This window comes from Bos taurus, chromosome 14, assembly GCF_002263795.3.
Source record: "Bos taurus isolate L1 Dominette 01449 registration number 42190680 breed Hereford chromosome 14, ARS-UCD2.0, whole genome shotgun sequence".
Classification (NCBI taxonomy): domain Eukaryota; kingdom Metazoa; phylum Chordata; class Mammalia; order Artiodactyla; family Bovidae; genus Bos; species Bos taurus.
The window spans coordinates 6,987,280-7,005,703 of NC_037341.1; the positions used below are offsets into that span (position 1 = coordinate 6,987,280).

The 18,424-nt window shown below is 44.1% G+C and overlaps 1 long non-coding RNA gene across 1 annotated transcript; it reads right to left on the reverse strand.

Moving 5' to 3' along the window:
* Positions 1-7,927: 7,927 nt before the first annotated feature.
* Positions 7,928-15,066, reverse strand: LOC112449601 (uncharacterized). Its single transcript, XR_003038198.2, has 3 exons — positions 13,511-15,066; positions 13,274-13,408; positions 7,928-8,591 (listed from the first exon to the last, which is right to left on the reverse strand). It is a non-coding gene; the product is annotated as an uncharacterized lncRNA (long non-coding RNA).
* Between the last annotated feature and the right edge of the window lie 3,358 nt (positions 15,067-18,424).

Sequence of the window (18,424 nt, forward strand, 5' to 3'; positions counted from 1 at the left end):
CCTGCCTTACCCCTGCACACACTGTGTTCTCCCCCGAGGTGGCTCCCCACCCCCCAAGACCCAGCTGAAGCCCATCTCCTTTCTGAACCCTGTCCAGACCCCCAGACAACAGGGCCCTCAGCACCTCTAGACTCCCCATCTGGGTAGTGGAATAATAACGACCACAGCTGGCATACCTTAAGCTCCTATTGTGTCCCAGGAGGTTGCCAAGTAATTCCCAAAACAGGCCTGCAAGGAAGGAAGTTGTCTTAAAGATGAAAACACTGAGACTTCACACTGCTAGCTAAGCTAGTGGACAACAAGCCGGGTTTGTCTGCCTCCAAGTCTCACATGCTTTCCACGCAGGAATCAAATGTAACTACCTTTCTCATGGGCTCCCCTTGCCCTTCAGACTGAGCCTACACTCCTTGAGATCAGAGCCATAATCCCACATTTCCCCAAAGTTCGTACTCGGGTTATGAGTGAAAGTCTTTCTAATACATTTTCCCCTGTATCTGATCCGTTTCACGTGGGCTTTCTGTCACTCATCACCAAAGACAGCAGTCCAGAAATGTCCTTCTCACTGAGCAATTACAGATCTTTGAAGGAGAATGAGGACTCAGAAGGTCACCTGCAGCAGGTAATAAGGCCACATCCTGGGCATCCTCATACAGTGAAGAGCTGTGACTAAGCTTGTGGATGAACTGCTAGTCCACATTTCCTCAAATTTGAATAATCTCAGGAGACAAACAAAATCTTCCCAAACTCTTCTTTTTTAAACAATATATTCTCTTAAAAAGTCTTTATTGAACTTGTTACAATGTATTTTGGATTTTGGGCCCCACGTCATATGGGATCTTAGTTCCCCAACCAGGGATTAAACACACACTCCCTGCATTGGAAGGTGAAGGCTTAAACGCTGGACCACCAGGGAAGTCCCTTCCCAAACTCTTGAAGGTGTCAAGATGCATATTTAAAATCATGTCCCATAAGAACTCCTAGGACAGAAAATGAGTGAAAAGCTGATTCAGTGTTGTCCTGGCTGGGAGCCGGCAACTGACCGGAGAAGGTGGTCCTTCTCGCTCCCCTCTCCCCGCCCTGGGTCAGCCCCAGCCCAGTGCTCACCCTACTCCAAGGCTGCTCAGGGTCTTGGAGTGTTGCCTATGAGATGCACATAAGCTACCTCACTCTGGCAGGTAATAGAGAAGCAGCAATGTCAGCCGTGCTGCTCAGGGCTGCCTGGTGGCCGCCTGCAGCCTCTCTGCCACAGAGGAGAGAGCCCATCAGCTTTGGCCGGCTGCCCTGGCCACCCAGTAAAGTCAGGCCCAGACTTGTTAGCCCTTTGCAGTTTCTCACAGAAGCCATTTTTTTGTGTGTGAAATCTATCCACTTTTTTTTTTTTTTTTTTAAATATTGGCCATTTACTTCTTCTTGTTTAGTTGCTAAGTTGTGTCCGACTCTTTGCAACCCCATGGACTGTAGCCCACCAGGCTCCTCTGCCCATGGGGATTTCCCAGGCAAGAATACTGGAGTGGGTTGCCATTGCCTTCTCCAGGGACTCTTCCCAACCCAGGGATGGAACAAACTGCTTTTAAAAATTGACCTGAATCAATTAACCCCATTGCAGCCTGGATCCTACCTACCGATGGCCACTTGCTGACCCAACCACTGAAGCAAGGGCTGAGTCCAGAGAGGTGAGGCAATCTGCCAAGGGCACACAGCCTGTTGGTGGCAGAGATGGCACAAAGACCAGACCTCCCGACAGCCAGGCTCCAGTCCAGCCTCCTCCCCGCTCTGCAGGTCTCAGTGGGCAGGAATCCCTGCCAGGATTGCTCTGATGGGACACACCTGCAAGGTCATGGGAGCCCACACCTTTGCCAAGGTCCCTACGAGTCACTGCCACATTCACCTCCCTAATCCACAACTCTTCAAGGATGCCCAGTTATTTCTGAGACTCACGTCCACTCTTCTGGGCTGAGCATAATATTCTTTCTCTTTCCTTGCTTCCTCCAAGGTCATCCTGGGAGCTTTAGAATTTGACTCATTCATACACATGCATGCCCTGAGTACCCACTGTGCAGGGCACAGTGTCTAGCTGTGGGAACACAGAGTCAGGTGAAATTCAGGGTTGGCTTTGAGGACCTTCGAGGGTCAATCTTATGAATCTGCTTGGCTGGGCCAATCTTATGAATCCGCTTGGCTGGCCATAGTGCCCAGATGTTTTGCTGTGAAGGTATTTGTTAGATGTGCTTGCCATTCAAATTAGCAGACTTTGAACAAAGTCGATGACCCTCTGTAATGTGGGTGGGCTTCATCCAATCAGTTGAAGACAGAGAAAAGACTGAGGTTCCTGGAAGAAGAGAAAATTCTGCCTCCAGATGCGTTTGCCCTCAAGCCACAGTATCGACTCTTTCTTGGGTCTCCAGCCTGCCTGCTTGTCCTGCAAGCTTTGGTCTTGTCAGCCTCCACAATCACATGAGCCAATTCATTAAAATAACTCTCTGCCTCCAGAGAGATAGACAGGTAGGCAGGTAGGTAAGTAGATAGATAAAGCCAGAAAAATAAATAGGCAGAAAAATAGAATGGATAGATAGACAGCTAGATAGAAATAGATAGATGAATGGATGAATATATACACACACAGACACACACACACACCTTATTAGTTGTTCCTCTGGAGAACCATGACTAAGATAGGAACTCAGGAACTCATACTCTAGTGGCAAGTATACTATATTACTTCCTTACATTATACTAAATTCACACTTGAGGTGAAGGCATAAGGAAATGAGGGAAAGGGCAATTTCCCCCCAAGACTTTGAGCAAGAATCTGTGTATCTGTGCTATGTGCATTAAAATAGAGAAAATGATAAATAAATCATAAATCAGAGAAAAATGTCAAAGAATTTTGGAACTCCTCCCCAAAACTTAAGGACCACTAAGTTTCCAGTCTGATCTTCTGAAATTCAGTGGGATATAAAGCATCTCTGTGGTCTGTTTTTGTTCTATTAACCAGGAACCTAGAAGGTTTCCAATGCTGATTCCAAAGAAACCACTGAGGAATAATAGAAAGTGTCTTAAATCCAGAATCTGACGTTTGTGGATCCAACCCCCATCTCTGTTGTTTATTATCTCCATGATCTAGGACATGTCACTTAAACCCCCTGAGCCTCAGTTTCCTCATCTATTAAGTGGAAATAACACCATCCCACAGAGTCGCTGTGAGTCTTAAAGGAGGAGGCAAACATGACTGAGCGGTGCAGGGCCTCACTCACAGAGACTGCTCAGAAAACGTCCATTTATTAATAATTCACACAGTTAAACTCAAAGCCTAAGAAACCACCGTCCTCAGCTTGCAGGCCTTCAGTGTAAGTCAACCAAGGTCAAGTTGCTTTTCTTTCAGTCACGGACACACTTGCCCGCTGACTGGGTTTGAACCCAAACCATAAGGAACAGCGTACATGACGCGCCTGCTCCTTTGAATCCAAACTCCCAAGATGGGACACATACTTTTGTCGTGTGGAGGCAGCTTCGCTTTTCTCAGCTGCCAATCAGGGATAATTATACCTCTCTCAAAAAACTGTCACAATGCCAGGACGTGAGCACTTTACAAATGCCTGTCTCTCATTCCTCAAACCCAGCAGAAGAGTGGAAGCCTGGAGCCTTGGGTTTGAGAATCCAGCCTTGCAGTTCTATCTGATGGCATCCTGGTCATAAGGCTTTGGTTGACTCCAGTATCAAGTAGGATTGATAAAATGTGGTATCTCATAGTTTACCAGGATTTAATGAGATAAGTTATACAAGGCTTGAGCTTCCTGTCTAGTAGGAACCGGAAGAAAATCCTATTATTATTATTATCCTAATTTGTTTTGCCCATGCCAGACAGCATGGGATCTTGGTTCCCTGACCAGGGATAGAACCCACATCCCTGCATTGGAAATGCAAAGTCCTAACCACTGGCCGGCCAGGGAAGTCCCAATTATTACCCTAACTTTTGCAGGGAAAGGTTCTCACTGCTGATACCAAGTTCTTGCTGTAAATTTTCCCTTTACCTAACCTCTTTTGTTTTGGGGTTTTCTTGTTCTGTTTTCGTTTGTTTGCTTTTAAGTATCTGTTTTCTTTGGCTGCTCTGGGCCTCTGTCTCGGCACGTGGGATCTCTGATCTCAGTTGTAGTATGCAGGACCTTTTATTTGCGGCATCTGAACTCTTAGTTGCCAAATGTGGGATCTAGTCCCCTGACCAGGAATCGAACCTGGGCCCCCTGCACTGGGAAAGCAGAATCCCAGCCACTGGACCACCAGGGAAGTCCCTGCCTAGACTCTTTCGAATGGGCATTCTATCACCTGCCAGCCGAGGAGCCAGGCAAACGCGTTTTGGGAAGGTACTCTCACTTTACATGTTGGATCACTGAGCTGGGCGGGCAATGACTTCTTATCCCCCTTTCCAGATGGGCCATCTGAGGTCTGAAAGATGAAGCCACTTGCCCAGTGGGCCGTGGTCAGGGAGCAGTGGAAGAGTTTTATTCACCCCCGATGTTTCTGCCTCATCCTGCTGACTGCATGGGGGTCAGAAGGTTGATAGAGCAGCCAAGAAATTTGGCAAGAACTTCTCAGTCAGGGGGTCACAGAGCAGGAGAAAGCATGGAATTTTGCCCCTAATTACGTCCTGTTTAACTTGGCTTTCCCGGTAGCCGACAAAGCCAGACTGTCAGCTGAGGTCTCGTCCTTGGGTAGCCATCAGGAGCTCTGGCTTCTAATTTGGGCTGATCACTCTGGACAAGTTGTCCAGCCTTCCTATTCTCATCTTCCCATTTATAAGTCTGGGATAATAATAGCTTCTTCTCTTTGGGGAACGTTTCAATGGCTTTTTTTTTTTTTTTTTTTCTGAACAGGGTTACATCATTTGTTCTCCTTAATTTGCTTTGTTTGGGTAGGCAGGAAATTATTTTCAGCCAGCAGCCAGTAATTACTAATCACACTGACAATTTGTTAAAAAAAAAAAAATGAACCACCAAATATATTTCAAGACTAGATCTCTATTTGCTAATGAAATAGTCCCCTGGGAGTGGGTTTTAGATGATGTTCAGCCACCACTTGGCTGTGATTCCAGGCTGGACCGGACTAGAAAGAGCACTGGACTGGGTGTTAGGGAGCCCCAGCTGAGGCTGGAGACCCTGGTGAAGTTACTCTTCCTGTCTGAATCCCTGATTGATTCTTCAACCATAAAAGGAGGGCATAGGACTAAAAGATCCTTAGGGTCCTCTTGCACAAAACTGCTCTGATTCCACCAACAATAATCATGTAATAAAAGTAGCTCTCAGTCACCCTGGTCCCTCCCAACCTGCTACCACTCTCTTGACAGCTACCAGCATTAATCTAATCATGCCATTTCCTGTTCAAAATTGCTCTGATAGCAGAGGCACAGACATGAAGATCATGGCATGTCTATGCAAATGTATCATAAGCAGTCACTGAAATTAAAACATAAAGAGGAGCTTGTGGGACTTCCCTGGTGGTCCAGTGGTTAAGAACCACTTCTCTTTCCAGTGCAGTGTGTACAGCTTTGATCCCTGGTCAGGGAACTAAGATCCCACATGCCTCTGGGCCAAAAAAAAAAAAAACAGAACATAAAAAAGAAGCAATATTGTAACAAATTCAATAAAGATTTAAAAAATGGTCCACATCAAAAAAAAAAAATCTTAAAAAAAAAAAAAAGAGCTTTCAGTAAAATGGAGACACGAAGAGCTTAATTTAGGTGAGAAAGGCAGGTTGCAAAATTATGCAATAATATCTCAGTAATGAAAAATGCATAAGACAAAGATTAGAAGGAAGTATCACAAGACGTGAACAGTGGCTAACTGACTCAGCCTACTAGGTGCCAGAGCTGGGACTCGAACCCACATCTCTGAGTGGGGATCACGTGCAAAGTTGTTAGAGAAATGGCATAAACAGTAAATATCCAGTACTTCGAAGACTTCAAAGACAAGAGTGCTGGAACTGTGTCACGGACCGAGAGACCTTATTTAGAGAAGTCATCACTGTTTTCTACCATGGACATCACCATGGATTATAATCAAAGCTAGTTAATGCGTTTCCCCACCAGATCATTCACTTTATTCCTTTCCTTCAGCAAAATTTCTGCACACATTAAGAAGCCATATTTTGTTCACTCTTGAGACCATCCTCTAAATATCTGTAGAAGCTGAGCAACAATTCTTTTGGCAACTTAAGCAGTGGATCTTTATTAGTTTCATTAGATCATTATTGTGTGTGTTAGTCGCCCAGTCGTGTCTGACTCTTTCTGAAACCACGGACTGTAACTCGACAGGCTTCTCCATCCATGGGATTCTCCAGGCAAGAATTCTGGACTGGGTTGCCACGACTACTGTACACAAAAACGTCTGATGTCTCGTCTTACGTATTTTCGCTGTTTGAGAGATTTGCCCCATCGAGACAAACAAAAACTACCCTGTCTCTAAGATGAGGTACAAGATAGAAGGCCACTGTCACTAGAAAAACAATTTCACCTAAATGATCAAGAAGGGAATAGTCATTCAAGTTAAGAAGTATTCGATGGGGCAAATCTCTCGAAACAGCGAAAATATGTGAGACGAGACATCAGACATTTTTGTGTACGGTACTAATGGCAACCCACTGCCGTTTTCTTGCCTGCAGAATCCAACGGACAGAGGAGTCCATGGGGTCTCAAAAGACTTAGCAACTAAACAACAACAAAAACTATACGATCCATGGTTGGTTGAATCCATGGATGCAGGACCATGGACACGGAGGGCTGACATGAGACTTGAGCATCCTAAGATTTGGTACATATGGGGGCTCCTGGAACCACATCCCCGTGGATACCGATGGGGATGACTGGAGATACAGACAGAGGCAGAGATAGAGAAAAATGGAATATGATTCAGCCACAGGAAAGAAGGAAGTCCTGCCTTTACAACATAGATGAAGTAGAGGGCATTATGCTAAGTCAGGCAGAGAAAGACAAAGTTGTACGATATCACTTTTCTGTGGATTCTATAAAAACTGTACTCACAGAAACAGAAAGTGGAGTTGTGATTACCAGGCACTAGGGATTCGGGGCGGAGGTGGATGTTGGTCAAAGCAGTCCAAACTTGTAGTTATAAGATGAATAAGTTCTGGGGAACTAATGTACAGTAATGTACAGTATGGTGCGTACAGTTAATAATACTATAGTATACACCTGAAAGTTGCTCAGAGAGCGATCTTAAATGTTCTCATTACAAAAAGGAAACAGTAATTATCTGCTGTGATGGAGGTGCTAACTAACACTAGGGGAATAATCATTTTCAACATATAAGAGTGTCAAATCAACACACCGAGGACTTTAAACTTACACAATCTTATATGTCAATTACATTTCAATAAAGGTAAAAAATTTTTAAGAATTTAAAAATTCTCTTGAAAGAATATAATAAACGGATAAGTTTACCCCCTGTGCTTTTCTAGACACCTACTAACTTTGACTAGGCTCATTTTTCCATCACCCTTTGGAAATGGTCCCACCCTGCCTCCACTCCATTCTTCTCCCATTACAGGGACTGTGGTGTGTTATGACTTCAACTCAAGAAGCATGTATGAATCCACTCCGTCTTAGGCAGCAAAAGCTTCCATAATAAAATACCGTAGACTGAGTGGTAACAACAACAGCCATTCGTCTTCTCCCAGTTCTGAAGACTCAGGAGTCCGGGTTTCTGATGAGAGCTGTTTTTCTGGCTTTTAGAGTCACTTTCCTGGCAATGGCACCCCACTCCAGTACTCTTGCCTGGAAAACCCCATGGATGGAGGGCCTGGTGGGCTGTAGTCCATGGGGTTGCTAAGAGTCGGACACAACTGAGCGACTTCACTTTTCACAGAATCACTTTCCTGCAGTGACTTCACGTGAAGACAAAAAGAGAGAAGGGGTGGAGTGGGGGCTGGGAAGGTGGAGTCAGTGTCCTGGGGACTCTTCTTAAAAGGATATTAATCCTATTGGGTCAGGGACCCATCCTTATGACCTCAAGTAACCTTTTCTACTTCCTTACAGTCCCCATGTTCAAATACAGCCACACTGGATGTTAGGGCTTCTATGAATTTAAGAAGAGATACAAACATTCAGTGTACAACAAGCTCCACATGAATGTCTGAGAATGGAAACGATGAAAAACAATATCAAAAAGAAAAAAACAAAACAATTGAAAAATGGGAGATTTCCCTGGTGGTCCAGTGGCTAAGACTCTGAGCTCCCAACGCAGGGGGCCTGGGTTCAACACTGATTAAGGAACTAGATCCCACATGCCACAATGAAAGATTCTACATGCCACTGCTTAAAAAAAAAAAAAAAACAAACCCATATGCCACAGGGCTGCCCAGGTGGTGCTGGTGGTAAAGAACCCACCTGCCAATGCAGGAGACATAAGAGATGCAGGTTCAATCGAGGGAGGAGGGCACAGCAACCCACTTCGGTCTCTTGCCTGGAGAATCTCATGGACAGAGGAGCCTGGCGGGCTGCAGTCGATAGGGTTGCAGAGTCAGACATGACTGGACCAGCTTAGCATGCACCCATGTATGCCACAACTGAGACCCAGAAAAGCCTAATAAATAAATAAATTTTAAAAAGAAAGAAAGGAAAACAAGCCAACAAGTAAATAAGATAATCTCAGGAAGTGAGAACGCTATGTGAAAATACAGCAATATAACATGCTAAAGGGAGCCTGGGAGAAGGATTCCATATGTACGTGTTAACATACGATATTTGACACCTCTGATGGGTGTCTATGGACATCTGCTGAGCAAGCTATGTCTGAGCTGAGACTTGAGGGGCAAGGGGCCAACCTTGAAGAACATGAAGATCTGGGGAAAGAACATTCTAGGGAGAGGAAACAGCAAGGGCAAAGGCCCTGAGGGGGAATGAGCTTGGCTTATTTAAGGGAAGGACCATACGCCAGCATCACTGAGCAGAGAGAGCGCAGAGAACAGTGGCGCAACATGAGGTTGGAGGCCCGTGTTTCCTCTGTTCCGTCTCTTACATTTTGGTGCTCAGTTTCTCCACCTGTACAATGGAGTTGGTGATCATTGACAGCTTTTACCTCCCAGGATCTCTGTAAGAAGTCTGTGCCAAAGTCAGGTATTAACATTCTCCACTTGATGGGTGAGGGAACTGAGATTTGAAAAATGACTTTTTCCGAAATCACACACTTTGATTCAACAGAATCAGGACTCAAATTCAGCTCTCCTGATTGCTATCACAAGGCCCTCCCCACTGTGTTATAACCTCCTCCATCTCACATGCGCATCTCAATAACAGTCACCACAAATCCTGAGGTGGGTCTTCATAACCTCCAGTTCTTTTCAGAGACGTTTAGCCCCAGTGTTGTAAGAATAGATAAATCGAATTCTTCAGCCTGGAGCACGGAGCCACCCATGGGTTCATGAGTCTTATTTTCAATATACTTTTGCTATTTACATGTTTATCTCTCCCACTAAAGTGTGAGAGGTCAACATACTGGAATGATCCATGTGGTAGAACTTAGGTAGGCAGAGAAGTTGGGGATGGAAGATATGGTGAGGGGCACAGTGTCCAGGATACACAACCAAAGTCACTCAGCTTTTAAATTGTGAGACCAGGGCTTCAGCTGATATCTATCCAAATGGAAGCTCTTCTATTTACAATAGCTAGGACCTGGAAGCAACCTAGATGTCTATTGGCGGATAAATGGATAAGAAAGTTGTGGTACATATACACAATGGAATATTACTCAGCTATGAAAAGGAACACATTTGAGTCAGTTTTAATGAGGTAGATGAACCTAGAGCCTATTATACAGAGTGAAGTCAGAAAGAGAAAGACAAATATTATATATTAACACATAAGGTCTGATGCTGTAAAGAGCAATATTGCATAGGAACCTGGAATTTCAGGTCCATGAATCAAGGCAAAATGGAAGTGGTCAACAGGAGATGGCAAGAGTGAACGTCAACATTCTAGGAATCAGCAAACGAAAATGGACTGGAATGGGTGAATTAACTCAGATGACCATTATATCTACTACTGTGGGCAGGAATCGCTTAGAAGAAATGGAGTGGCCATGATGGTCAACAAAAGAGTCCCAAATGCAGTACTTGGATGCAATCTCAAAAACGACAGAATGATCTCTTTTCATTTCCAAGGCAAACCATTCAATATCATGGTAATCCAAGCCTATGCCCCCACCAGTAATGCTGAAGAAGCTGAAGTTGAATGGTTCTATGAAGACCTACAAGACCTTTTAGAACTAATACCCAAAAAAGATGTCCTTTTCATTATAGGGGACTGGAATGCAAAAGTAGGAAGTCAAGAAACACCTGGAGTAACAGGCAAATTTGGCCTTGGAATATGGAATGAAGCAGGGCAAAGATTAATAGAGTTTTGCCAAGAGAATGAACTGGTCATAGCAAACACCCTCTTCCAACAACACAAGAGAAGACTCTACACATGGATATCACCAGATGGTCAACACCAAAATCAGATTGATTATATTCTTTGCAGCCAAAGATGGAGAAGCTGTATATAGTCAGCAAAAACAAGACTGGGAGCTGACTGTGGCTCAGACCATGAACTCCTTATTGCCAAATTTACACTTAAATTGAAGAAAGTAGGGAAAACCACTAGACTATTCAGGTATGACCTAAATCAAATCCCTTATGATTATACAGTGGAAGTGAGAAATAGATTTAAGGGACTAGATCTTATAGACAGAGTGCCTGATGAACTATGGACAGAGGTTCGTGACATTGTACAGGAGACAGGGATCAAGACCATCCCCATGGAAAAGAAATGAAAAAAAGCAAAATGGCTGTCTGAGGAGGCCTTACAAATAGCTGTGAAAAGAAGAGAAGCGAAAAGCAAAGGAGAAAGGGAAAGATATACCCATCTGAATGCAGAGTTCCAAAGAATAGAAAGGAGAGATAAGAAAGCCTTTCTCAGCGATCAATGCAAAGAAATAGAGGAAGACAATAGAATAGATCTCTTCAAGAAAATTAGAGATACCAAGGAAACATTTCATGCAAAGATGGGCTCGATAAAGGACAGAAATGGTATGGACCTAACAGAAGCAGAAGATATTAAGAAGAGGTGGCAAGAATACACAGAAGAACTATACAAAAAAGATCTTCATGACCCAGATAATCATGATGGTGTGATCACTCACCTAGAGCCAGACATCCTGGAATGTGAAGTCAAGTGGGCCTTAGAAAGCATCACTACGAATAAAGCTAGTGGAGGTGATGGAATTCCAGTTGAGCTATTTCAAATCCTAAAAGATGATGCTGTGAAAGTACTGCACTCAATATGCCAGCAAATTTGGAAAACTCAGTAGTGGCCACAGGACTGGAAAAGGTCAGTTTTCATTCCAATCCCAAAGAAAGGCAATGCCAAAGAATGCTCAAACTACCACACAATTGCACTCATCTCACATGCTAGTAAAGTAATGCTCAAAATTCTCCAAGCCAGGCTTCAGCAGTACATGAACCGTGAACTTCCAGATGTTCAAGCTGGATTTAGAAAAGGCAGAGGAACCAGAGATCAAATTGCCAACATCAGCAGGATTATCGAAAAAGCAAGAGAGTTCCAGAAAAACATCTATTTCTGCTTTATTGACTATGCCAAAGCCTTTGACTGTGTGGATCACGATAAACTGTGGAACATTCTGAAAGAGATGGGAATACCAGACCATCTGACCTGCCTCTTGAGAAACCTGTATGCAGGTCAGGAAGCAACAGTTAGAACTGGACATGGAACAACAGACTGGTTCCAAATAGGAAAAGGAGTCCGTCAAGGCCGTATATTGTCACCCTGCTTATTTAACTTATATGCAGAGTACATCATGAGAAACGCTGGGCTGAAAGAAGCACAAGCTGGAATCAAGATTGCCAGGAGAAATATCAATAACCTCAGATATACAGATGATACCACCCTTATGGCAGAAAGTGAAGAAGAACTAAAGAGCCTCTTGATAAAAGTGAAAGAGGAGAGTGAAAAAGTTAGCTTAAAGCTCAACATTCAGAAAACGAAGATCATGGCATCTGGTCCCATCACTTCATGGCAGATAGATGGGGAAACAGTGAAAACAGTGTCAGACTTTACTTTGTTGGGCTCCAAAATCACTGCAGATGGTGACTGCAGCCATGAAATTAAAAGACGCTTACTCCTTGGAAGGAAAGTTATGACCAACCTAGACAGCATATTGAAAAGCAGAGATATTACTTTGCCAACAAAGGTCTGTCTAGTCAAGGCTATGGTTTTTCCAGTGGTCATGTATGTATGGATGTGAGAGCTGGACTGTGAAGAAAGCTGAGCTCCGAAGAATTGATGGTTTTGAACTGTGGTGTTGGAGAAGACTCTTGAGAGTCCCTTGGACTGCAAGGAGATCCAACCAGTCCATTCTGAAGGAGATCAGCCCTGGGATTTCTTTGGAAGGACTGATGCTAAAGCTGAAACTCCAATACTTTGGCCACCTCATGCAAAGAGTTGACTCATTGGAAAAGACTCTGATACTGGGAGGGATTGGGGGCAGGAGGAGAAGGGGACGACAGAAGATGAGATGGCTGGATGGCATCACCGACTCAATGCACATGAGTTTGAGTGAACTCTGGGAGTTGGTGATGGACAGGGAGGCCTGGTGTGCTGCGATTCATGGGGTCGCAAAAAGTCGGGGACAACTGAGAGACTGAACTGAACTGAACTGATGTGAAATCTAGAAGGACGGTACTGACAACCTTATTTGCATGGCCGCAAAGGAGACACACATAAAGAACAGACTTTTGGACTCAGTGGGAGAAGGAGAGGGTGGGATGATTTAAGAGAATAGCACTGAAACGCATACATGACTGTAGGTAAAGTAGACAACCAGCAGGAGTTTGATGTGTGACGCAAACCCAGAGCCAGTGCTCTATGAATACCCAGAGGGATGTGGTGGGGAGGCAGGTGGGAGGGGGTACAGGATGGAGGGGACACATGTATGCCTTGGCCGATTCATAGTGATGTATGGCAAAAACCACCACAATATTGTAAAGTAATTATCCTCCAACTAAAATAAAGCTTTAAAAAAAAATGTGGAAATAAAATGGGTGCTCTTTATAATAACTGGGATGATGCTGCATGCAAAGGACCATGCAGAGAGCCTGACATGGTAACAGCTCACTCAACTGCAGCGGCTGTTAGTGTATTGCAGTGTCTTCTTCAAAGGGTCTCTCCCTAGTCGGCAGTCATCCAGCCTAAAGACAGCAAAGCCTCTACCTGGAGATGCTCCGGACTTGAAAGATCGCCTTGTGAGGATTCCAGATGATTCCAAGGGCTGTGAATCCTCCCTCCATAATTCACACAAAAGCCTGACAGTCTCGCTTCATTTCTCAGAACAGAATCTGCTGGGGACTGAAAGATTAATCAGACTTCATTAATTCTGCAAAATAAACCGTGGCATGTTTACCCGTGCACTCAGAGGCATTATCATAAATCACTAAAATTAAAGCTCACCTGTCTTTGGCCTGCACTGGGGCCCTGTGAGCAGAAGGTCACGGCATCAGTGGTTTTTCCCAGTGGCTTCATTTCTTCCTGAGCTTCCGGTGACCAGCGAGACCAGCTGCGCGTTGCTCCAGTTTGATCATTAACAGAATCCTGGCCGCTTGTCCAGCGGTGAAGGGGCTCTAAAGTGTGTGTTTTTGCTTGGAATAAGTAAAGAGACTAAGCTACATTGAGAGGAGATTAGAAGTTTGAGAGGCAGTGACTTGTTTTTTCAAGCCATAGCTTCTTAAGCCCAAAGCCTGAAAAGGTTTCAGAGATCTGGAAAGGATTAGTAGTGTGTCCAAGGTCACACAAACCATTAACAGCAGATCTGGACCCAGAACTCAGGACTCCTGGTTCTCACTTTAGTGCTCGTTCCACACCAGTGCATCTGCCTACGGGCTTGGGGGAGATTAAAATGCATTCCAAAATATTTACTCCCTTGTGGGACAAGTCTGCCGCTTACCTTGGTCTTGGTCACACGACTTTCTTTGGCCTTCAAATAGGAGCTGACCCACTGCAAGCAGGGGTTGGAATGTGCTTGACAGGTTGGTCATAAGACCTTCACAATCTCATGGGCCCAAGCGTTACTGAAAGCTTGGCCTCTCTGTGCACCTGTGCCGAAGCAAATCCCAGAGATAGAGTAGAAAAGGAGAGCTTTAAAGAAGGCTGAGTGCTGAAGAATTGATGCTTTCAAACTGTGGTGCTGGAGAAGACTCTTGAGAGTCCCTTGGACTGCGAGAAGATCAAACAGGTCAATCCTAAAGAAAATCAACCCTGAATATTCATTGGAAGGACTGATGCTGAAGCTGAAGCTCCAGTACTTTGGCCACCTGATATGAAGAGCTGGACTCATTGGAAAAGTTACTGACGCTAGGAAAGATTGAGGGCAGGAGGAAAAGGGGACGACAGAGGGTGAGATGGTTGGATGGTGTCACCAACTCAATGCACATGACTTTGAGCAAACTCTGGGAAATAATGAAGGACAGGGAAGCTTGGCATGCTGCAGTCCATGGGGTTGCAAAGAGTTGGACACAATTTAGTGACTGAACAACAATTGTTTTGCAAAGAAAAAGGGGACACAGTGGGCTCCTGCCTTAAAAAAAACTACGTGTCCCAACTCAGGAGGATTCGGTGAGGACTTTTACAGCAGTACTTCAAGGGTGGGATTTTAGACAAATTAGGGTGTGTGCCGGGCCTCAGTCTCCTAATCTCCATGAGTTTCTCAGGTCCCTTTAATCTTGCCTTGTGGTTTTTTTGCTCCTCCTCCTTTGATTAGCAGCTGTTTGGAACTCAGGGAAGGACATGGAGGCTGCAGTCTTGCTTACAAGAAACAGCAGACAAAAAAAGCTTTCGTGCCCAGGAGCCCACAGCTAACTCCACGCCCAGTTTAACTTGTGTGATTTGGCTAAATGACCAAGTTCTTCTCAAGAAAGATATAAGTGGAAATGCCATGCACTTCTGGAACACATCCTTAAAAAGAGTGGACTCACCACCTTCATCATTCCTACTGACTTGAAAGTGGACACAATGGCTGGAGCTCAAGCAACCATTTTGGAATAGGAAACTGCATGCCATGTACAGCAGAAAGGAGACAGAAGGAGTCTAGGCTCTGACACCACAGTACCAGCCCCGAATCAGCTGCCTATGAATTTCTTTAACATAAGAGAAAATAAATCATTAACTTGATTAAGCCACCAAAATAAACCATTAACTTGATTAACAACTTGTTGTTATTCAGTCGCTAAGTTATGTCCAGCTCTTTGTGACCTCATGGACTGCAGCATGCCAGGCTTCCCTGTCTTTCACTGTTTCCTGGAGTTTGTTCAAATTCATGTCCATTGAGTAGGTGATACTGTCTAACCATCTCATCCTCTGCCACTCCCCTCCCCTTTTGCCTTCAATCTTTCCCAGCATCAGAGTCTTTTCCAATGAGTCAGCTCTTTGCATTGTGTGGCCAAAGTATTAGAGCTTCAGCTTCAGCATCACTATTTAGGACAGCCCTATTCTGCACTATCTCTACACAGATTCTCAGTCACCAGTACAGAGCTGCTCTGGGGCCCGGGAATCTGTGTTTTGACAAGCTCTCCAGGTAATTCGTATACTCAATAAAGCTTGAGAGGCACTGATTTAGAGTTTCCCACCACATACACCTAACCTGATAACTGATAAAGTAGTCCTAAATTGCAGGTTTTGTCAAGGGCTTGGTGAAAGCTTAAAAGACAGGTGATGTAAAGCCAGGAAAGACGGCAAAGGCAATAACTGACAATGTCAAGATTTAAAACGATTTTGACAGAGTGGAACGCTGGACCAAAGCCAAGCAGATGAATGCAATAGGGATATAAAAAAAGCAAATCTAGATGTTCTTTTTTTCTTGAAGCAAATATAAAATGTTCTATCTTTGACTTCGTAAATTAAAAAGAAGAAATGTAAAATTACTTATTTTGAAAGACTGCAAATAATGCTATAAATCAATGCCAATTACAGCTAGTGCAAGGGACAAAAGAAGGAAAGGTGATCCGGAAAGGGAATGAGAACAAAACCCAACATCATGAAGAGATGTAGAGTCAAGAACAGAAAGGAAGAGAATGGGGGCCCCAGTTCAGCATCACTCTGTGGATCCTTAGACGGTCTTTGCATCTGGAGGTGATCATGATAAAGCATCAGATTATATTAAAACTCACTGTGCACCAGGCACTGGGTGTTATGCAAATGTATCCTCTCAGGAACTCTATGAGATAAGATCTATTATTATCATTGCTTCTCAGATGCAGAAACTGAAGCAGAGAGAGGCTGAGTCATTTTCTAACAGCCACACAGCTAGCACAAGGTGGAACAAGCTCGGAACCCAGGTGGCTAGACTTCTGGTCTGTGACCCTCAGCATCCCTGGCATGGACCCTACCCTTTGGTGCTGCTGCACACTCCTCGCTGATCAGTTTCTACTGACTGATAGCCTGGCATAAAAACAAGGAAGCCCATTACCTCCTGTAACTGTAAAGCCAGAAGTTGAACGGGAATCTAGATGCAGTCTGATTGCAAGCACAAAGACAGCGTCACAGACACACTCTGTTTCCATTCCTATGTGCTACTGTCCTCAGCGTCTGGATTCAGCCTAAGGCTGGTTCCCCGCACAATTCCAACACAGCCAGGCACCCGTCCTGAAACTTCGTGCTTTGTTCTTCATGGCCAGCAAGGGAGAGACGTCTTCAGCCCAAACATGGAATACACTAGAATACATACTCCTTAATTCAGTTTATTATACCGACGTAGGCAAGTGACCATCCTTAGACAACAGAGGTCACCCGTGGAATACTGCGAGTTGAGTGGGATAGACAACTTCTTGTGGCCAGAGATGGTCTCGCCAAGTCAGGGCTTCGTACTACTCAGGACAGATGGGTGTCACTATTAGCTGTGATTCTTTTTCCTTCTAAAGCAAATTAAGTTTCTTTCTGTGTTCGAATTCTGGCAAAACAACAAGTACTGAGAAAATCATACACTATTCATTAGAAAGCACCTTGGGTAGAAATCAGTAAACCCCTCTTACCAACTCGGTGCTGGTAGCAGGTGATTTAGGAGGAGAGAGGTGCCCAATGTGTACTAGACACCAAGAATGATGCCTCATGCTTTATTATTTCTTTTAATCATTACAAGGAAATCATATTATCCCCATTATGTAGATGAAACAACCAAGGCCCAGAATTTGTTTGCATGTGAATTGCTCAATGCCATTCAGCTTGTCAAGTGGCAGAGGTTTAAACTCAACCCTATAGGATTCTACAACCCAAGTTCTTTCCATCCTACTATACTGACCCAGTACAGGGTCATTTCCATTTGTGAAATTATTAAAATTGAATCTCTTTTCATTTTTGACTGCACACTGCAGCAATGTGGGGCCTTAGTTCCCTGACCAGGGACTGAACCCACACCCTTTGGCATTGGAAGGCAGAGTCTTAACCACTGGACTGCCAGGGAAATCCCAGCATTGAATCTTTTAACTGAGATTTCTTGCTATTTCTTATCTGCTCTCTGGCCCATTTTTCCAAAGAACTACTCCACTTTGCTAAATGCTTTATGTGTACAATCTCAGTTTATCCTGCCAATAACCCTATAATGCAGTTTATTATAGAGAATGCTTTTAGTTGCAAATGATAAAATCCCAAATCAAACGTTATGTGCCAATGGCCACATCCCCAGTTCTTTTCTACTTATGATTCTCTCTAGAATTAATTGCAAGTATTTTGAGTTTATTTTTCTTCAGTGGCAGAACCACACTTATAATCTCTTTTCCTGGAGTCATTTTGTCCAGTTGAGAAGATTTAATGGGTGCCACCTTCATCCACTGAGAGGTTTTCATAGAGGGACCATGCCTTCTATTGGTCCTTGGTACAAGGCTGAATTTTAATCAACCTTTGTCACTTAATCAAACTGGTCAATCCTAAAGGAAATCAACCCCGAATATTCATTGGAAGGACTAATTCTGAAGCTAAAGCTCCAATTCTTTGGCCACCTGATGCGAAGAGCTGACTCACTGGAAAAGATCCTAATGCTGGAAAAGATCGAGGACAGATTAACAATGCTGTGATAGTTTCAGGTGAACAGCAAAGGGACTCAGTCACACATGTCTCCATTCTCCCCAGAACTCCTTCCCCAGCCACAGTGCCATGTAACACTGGGCAGAGTTCCCTGTGCTATACAGCAGGTCCTTGTTGGTTATCCATTTAAAATACAGCAGTTTATACAGGCAACCGTAAGTTCATTCTCTAAGTTGACAGCAGATATTTTTGAGCAAATGATACAATCTACCCAGTAGTGTTCTGGTGAATGTTTAACAACTACCTCTTGGGGAATAAAAGTTCTGATTTATAGCATTTGCCAATTTACATAAG